Here is a 6,948-nt window from a genome sequence, read left to right on the forward strand (position 1 = left end):
TTTCTATATGACGTCTACATAATAAAAGACTAGCACTTAAGAAATGCTTTTGAATAGCATTGATTAATGTCGCCTCCTTATCAGTTACAAACACAATTGGCTCATTTGAATCTACTAACTCAGCCAAACATTTGAAAGCCCAATCATATGTCGTTTCTTGCTCATTTTGCAGGAATGCAAAGAAAACAGAAAATTCTTATGAATCGGTGTCACTCCAATTACTTCTAACAAAGGCATCTTATATTTATTGGTGCTATATGTACAATCAGCAATAAAGACATGGGGATAAGCCTTTAAAAGTTTAAGCGAATCCGGATGAGCAAATAACACATCATTCAGTTCATGTTTACCTTTTTCACTTACAATAGGAATTGTTTGGCGAAAAACACGATAACCATGATCATCTGCTAATTTCAACAACTGTTCTGCTCTACTACGATACTGTCTCGCCTTCTTTTTCGATATAGCACGGACGTTGTAAACTTACTTAGCAGTAACACTTATACCCTTATTACCCAAGTCAATCAGTATGTTAGAAACACTGACTTTACTTGCGGTCATTGTCACAATAGCCTCTTTGGTTTGTGCATTCAAAGAACGTCTTTTTTTACCTAGAAAATGGTTGTGATACCCGTTTATAACATGTACTTCTCATCTATCGTCACTTTGTCTAACGCATTTCAAAAGAAATGGGCATTGACATTTTATGGTTCCCGTATAAGACCTTTTGGAGGGCACAAGGGATTTTGTACGCATTCAAAAATTTCCCGATCGGTCATATACAAGCAGTTGCTCCCCGCAACCACGTTTTGGGAGATGATGCCCAACTCGAATATTGATTTTATGTATCAATCCCATTGATTTTATTTCGTCTATCGTCTGACGATCATCGTAGAATTTACCGAGGATGTTGAATATATGAGCAGTATCAATAAGTTCTTCCGATTTTTTTTCATTATTTGGTTCATCCTGAAACAAAAAAACAAGGAAATTAAATTATAATTATACAGTTTTACCCAACGGCCAACCGCAACAATAACAATCCGTTTCACTTTAGACGGACACTATTCTTTTAAAGCTGCAGACGGATAATGACCTTCTTACAAAATGCAACTAAGAGGGCAAGTGGGGTATCCGTCATTTTCAGTGAGGGACACTATCCATCTACAACTTTAAACGGATAGTGTCCGTCTTAAGGGTAAAATTTGTTCAACAATAATACCTTACCAGTACAATAAGACACCATCACTAGTTGTTTAATGTAGTTCAGTAATTAGCTCACAAATACTTTAGCATTGAAGAATTAACATGCGTGCATGAACAAGAAGAATTAACTAGCAGTAGTTTAAACAAGTCGGCGTACTCCGTATAAAATGTACTCCGTAACATCCAACACCAAAATACCCACAACCAACTCACCAGCAACCCCTCCCCGACCCCAATAAAACCGCCGATAGACCACCCCCGCGCCACCCAAAGCAACTCGTTCCTGGTTGTACTGAAGCAACCGCTGAAGGGACCGCGGTACATCACATGTAGCAGCGGAAGACAGAAACGCGGTCCTCCTGAGACCTATTGCATTTAAAAACTTGTAAAACTGCGTAAAGGGACACATACTTTATGTGTAGATAGTAAATTGGTTCAACCCCGAAAAATACGGAGTCTCTAGTGTATCCACACCGGTAGATAGACTAACGTTCTCAACCCTTGAGACGACCTCGGATATAGAGAAAACACTTTTCTCACTTTTATAAGTATGAGAGTATGCGGGATCGGAACTCTTTCCGATTGTATGTTTAAAACCCCGAAGGCCTTGCTATTTATAAGCAAATTCCAATGGAAACTTAGCCACCAAGGAAAAACAACTAAAGACATTAGTCATCTTTTGCTTGGCTAAGAAACCATACATGGCTTCCACACTTCCACGTAGTATTTTGCCAACAATCATGCATATCATGCTACGTACCAATCCACAATCCACGTGGCCTTTAAAGCCAATCATCGAATACCGTTTGTCATACAAATATCTTTCCGATATTAACTATATTCTCGTGTTAGCGAGCAATATAAAAATATGTCGTCGAGATTATTTAATTAATTATCTCATAATAAATTAAATAACCGTAAACATTAAATATCGACCGTAAGTGTGTGACCACATAGGTTCATCGCTAAACCGGTAATAATTAATCTCATAAACTATTAATCGAGGTTGGCGTCTAACAATACTCCCCGACGGCCGGATAGCATGAATACCAATATTCACTGTACTTCACTGTACTTGAACCTGGTAAAAGATATTGTAATTATTTCCCTCCGTCCTTCCAACTCTGGATCATCTTAGGGTATGGTTTGACTGTCAAACCCCACTAGACGATCATTATGTTACATGTCAATCATTATTGGTCGGGAATGACTTTAAGAAACTCCTTTCTTAAATCATTCGTCTACCCTGGCCAAGGTTTTGATATGACCAATAAGATTAATGACAACATAGAGTTCAAACTCATTACCTTGAGCTGACGGATTCCATCTTGACTCACCACTAATTACATAGATACTTAATTATACCCAATGACCATTCAACTAGCATTTTTACACACTAGGTGTCCGGTATCTAAGTACAATAAGTAGTCTATTAACTACAATGATGATCTCAGGTCAAAGGATAAAATTTACAATTACTCCTTAAGAGAATTTCCACATTGACAGTGCATAGGTAATAATAACCATTTGGGAAATCTCACTGTTGGTCACGTTCAATAATCATATATCCATATGCATTATTTATATTATAACTTAATGAATGAGATCCATTAATACTCATCTTATGAGTACCGTTATCAATATATTGGTCTATCCGGATTATCATAGTCCCGTTCTGATGATCCAACGACCAAGAACACTTTTAGACTAAACTCTATAATACTCGACTCTCATTATCATAATCTCCATTATGATGTCAAGTATACCAGTTTAATCAAGGACTCATCATCGTATTAATATCTTAATAAGATAATAAGAAAAATGCCATCTAATTATTAATCTCCATTAATAATTACACTATATGAAATTCGTTCAAAACGTTTCATAACGATTGCTCTGGGGCATAGTTCCAACAATCTCCCACTTGACCTAGAGGCAATCGGTCATGAACCTTGATCCCATATTCCACTCGTGCTTGTCAAACTCATTTGATCTAAGCGCCTTAGTGAAAGGATCTGCATCGTTTCTTTCCCTTACACCTGATGAATTTGAACATCTCCATGTTCAAACATTTCTCTAATCAGATGAAATTTCCGAAGAGCATGTTTAGATAGTTGGTAGACCCTTGGCTCTTTAGCATGTGCAATAAATCCTTATTGACACACAATAGAGGAACTCATTCCTCCACTGAAGGAACAACACCAAGTTCAATTAAGAACTTTCTTATCCAAACAGTTTCCTTAACAGCATCACATACAACTAAGTACTTTACTTCAGTTACTGAGTCAGCTACTTTAGCTTTTATGGAACTCTTCCAACTCACTGCTCACCCTTTAAGGTGAAAGCATAACCAGAGATAGACTTGCTATCATCTTTATCCAATGCAAAACTTGCATCAGTACCGCTAAACACTTTTAGCTCACCATCTCCAAAAAATGAGGAATTGGTCCTTAGTGTAATATCCCAAATATTTTAACTTTTCTTTTATAATTGATTTATATATTTATACTCACATATTATATGTTGGGTTTTAAGGAAAAACAAAAATAAAATAAAAGTTCCCGAAACTTTCTTGTTTGTTCACTTATTTAATAGGATTGAACCCTTTGTTTTATTTTATACATTAATATTATGGTGTCATCTTCCGCTGCCAAACTCAATTCTTTATCTCTTGTTATTTCACAATTTGTAAGCTTGTCTTTGTCTGCCATCTTTTCTCTTACATATTATTTGGATCATACACCATCATGATCAACATGACCATTCAATATCCATCATAAGGATCCGTGTTTGCCATTCCTATTGCTCTGTTTCTAATTTGTTGGTCAAGTTTTCTAATTTAAGGTAACACGATTCTACCGATCCTAATATTATTATTATTGTTTGAGGTTTTGTGAATAACATGCTAGCTGTTATTAATCTATTACTAGTTTTTGTATGTTGAATTTTATTGAGTTGGACTACTAATGATTCTTACTTTATATTGACAGCTAATATTCTATATAAGTTTATTTTCTTTTATTAGTGAGATGGGTTATGAATGAGTTAGCTAATACGAATAAGTTGATGATAAATTGAGATGGAAATATTATTTCGCGGTCTTATCCGCCAGTTTACTCACCCCTTGTCCTTAGCTTAGGATCGATGATGAGAATACAGTACATGGTTACTTTGGAGTACTATATTGTGAGACAGAGTAATGAGTGAGACGGAGTAATGAGTGAGACGGAGTAATTACTGGGATGAGAGTGTCTATTATATTGTGGAATTGTGTCCTGATTGTGAATAAAATATGGATTAGCGTGAACCGGAATCATGGTTAGTGTACGTAATTGAAACTCTGTGAATGACACTTGAGATATGGGTGAATTACATAATAGTAGTATATATATGAATTTTATTATAGTATTACTGGCCTGGGTAGCTTCTGACATGATGAATGTAGTTTAATGAATTGCTATCCCGGAGACAAGTTTCTTGTACGTTGTTCATGTGTAGCAAAGATGATTCATCTGAAGTGCAGCTTGGCCAAACTCATGTTATGGCCTTTGTTAATGCTGAACTTGTACAACCATACAAAGATAGACCAAATGAAAGATCATTTTCTATTTTTAGGAGTTCTCTCCTATGACTGAGACTATCCATCATTTGAGGTTGGGCGCCTTGGAGAGTCAGCGGTGGAATTGGGCCGTATTATATGTCTATCCTTCGCCTTTTCCTGCTATTCATATAAAAACTTCTGTTTTTGAATCAGTGTCAGTGCTACAGTTGGCATTTCTTAGATGTCCATTTCTTGGTTGCGGTATAATTTATAGTCACTGAGGTTTTAGAGCCCATAGTAGAGCAACCAATGTTGCTGAACTATGAAAGATGAACATGGGTATACTACTAGCCACTCTTATGATCCGTCTACTGTTGGTCTAGCATAAGACATGTAATTGTCGCCAAATTAACATGTTATGTGGGTGGGAATTTGAGAGTTTGGTAAATATAAAGTTGTTACTGATTTCAGTATCTATTCCTATCATTTTATTTTTGAAGTAAATACTATTTTCCTTGTAATTTAACAACTCAACTTTGTTTTGGAGTTTAGTATTTATTTAGTGTATCCGCTAAAATTTAAAGTCATAAGATTGGAGAATTATAGTTTGGCTCACAACCCGCAGTGGCGAGCCGGCATTTTAAAATGCCCAGTGAAGATTAAAGTTTGGCTCATAACCCGCAGTGGCGAGCCGGCATTTTAAATGCCCAGTGAAGATTAAAGTTTGGCTCATAACCCGCAGTGGCGAGCCGGCATTTTAAATGCCCAGTGAAGATTATAGTTTGGCTCATAACCCGCAGTGGCGAGCCGGCATTTTAAATGCCCAGTGAAGATAATCCAGTGAAGATTTTATTTAAAGTTTTTAAAAGTTTGTTTACACTTTGTATTATTTTATTTTTAAGAGGATTTGTAATAAGAGACTTTGTATATTAATTATAATATCTCTGTATTTCGGCACGTTTTATATGTAAAAGTTAGTTTTAATTTAGCCGAAAATCAGGGGTGTTACACTTAGTCCTTCTCAAGTACTCAAGGATGGTTTTCACCACTTTTCAATATTCCTCACCGGGGTTGCCTGATGCCTACTCGCTACTCCTAGCGAGTAAGCCACATCAAGCCTTGTACAACATCACAGTTCAGTGTACAAAGATTGGGAGTGCCCAAGCAGCTTCCTGAATCTATCTCCATAGATTCTTATTCCAAGAATATAAGCCGCTTCTCCCATAACCTTTATGGAGAACTATTCAGATAGCGAAATCTTTGTCTCTTGCATGGCTAGCACACCATTTTCTATTACCAATATGTCATCCTCATATAGCACTAGGAAAATGACTGTACTCCCACTAGCCTTCTTTGAGAAATCTTAGTCCGAAAAAAAACAATCCAAAAAAGAACATAATCATACATCATCATGATATGGATTTCCTCATAATGATATATAAGAATTTTTAAACATGCATGAGCCCCCTGGTTGTCAGGTCGCTTCTCATCATAATTAAAATTCATCCGATTTTATCTTATAAAATCATTTCAGGCTATACACTACATAGTCCCCTGGTTGCCAGGCGTACCTATCAGTGTAGTTGAGTTTATCCACTCTAGTGACAGAAAATTAATAAATGTCATACCCTCTGGGTTGTCCAGACTAGAAGTATAAGATTAGTTAACTTTTCTTCACCCCCGTATCATATACAATAGACAATATTATTATATCTCTGAACTACAAGCCCCCTGGTTGTCAGGTCGTATCTTGTAAACGAAAATAAAATAATTTTATTGTCTACCTGAGTGGCAACCTTTGACAAAATATCTCATATTTTATCAATTAAAAAAAACTCATTAATCTTTAATTGGTAAAGTTTTAATGTCATTCAAACAATTTGAATAACACAAGTGCTTATATCGTATATTAGCACTAACAACTATATCTTATATAATTATCGCACACAGTTATCGCATAACCGTAGTAGTTCACCATGTCTGACACATAAATCAACATGATCCAACAACATTGAAAATACAAACTTTTATAATGTTGATTGTGTGACACCCTCATTCATTGCGGAAAAGTAAACACATAATTCTAGATAAAAACTGCATGGATATGTTTGTAATAGGTTCATTTGGGTGAAAACCTGTAATTTTTAAAAACCTGAACCTGTTATAAAAATATCCAAATGGGAAGGTGTCAAACATGCAAG

General features: G+C 35.9%; 1 long non-coding RNA gene across 1 annotated transcript; it reads left to right on the plus strand.

Moving 5' to 3' along the window:
* The first annotated feature begins 3,665 nt into the window (after positions 1–3,665).
* On the plus strand, positions 3,666–5,757 carry LOC141644007 (uncharacterized). Its single transcript, XR_012543827.1, has 2 exons — positions 3,666–4,050; positions 5,373–5,757. It is a non-coding gene; the product is annotated as an uncharacterized LOC141644007 (long non-coding RNA).
* Positions 5,758–6,948: the final 1,191 nt, after the last annotated feature.

This window comes from Silene latifolia, chromosome 2, assembly GCF_048544455.1.
Source record: "Silene latifolia isolate original U9 population chromosome 2, ASM4854445v1, whole genome shotgun sequence".
Lineage (NCBI taxonomy): Eukaryota > Viridiplantae > Streptophyta > Magnoliopsida > Caryophyllales > Caryophyllaceae > Silene > Silene latifolia.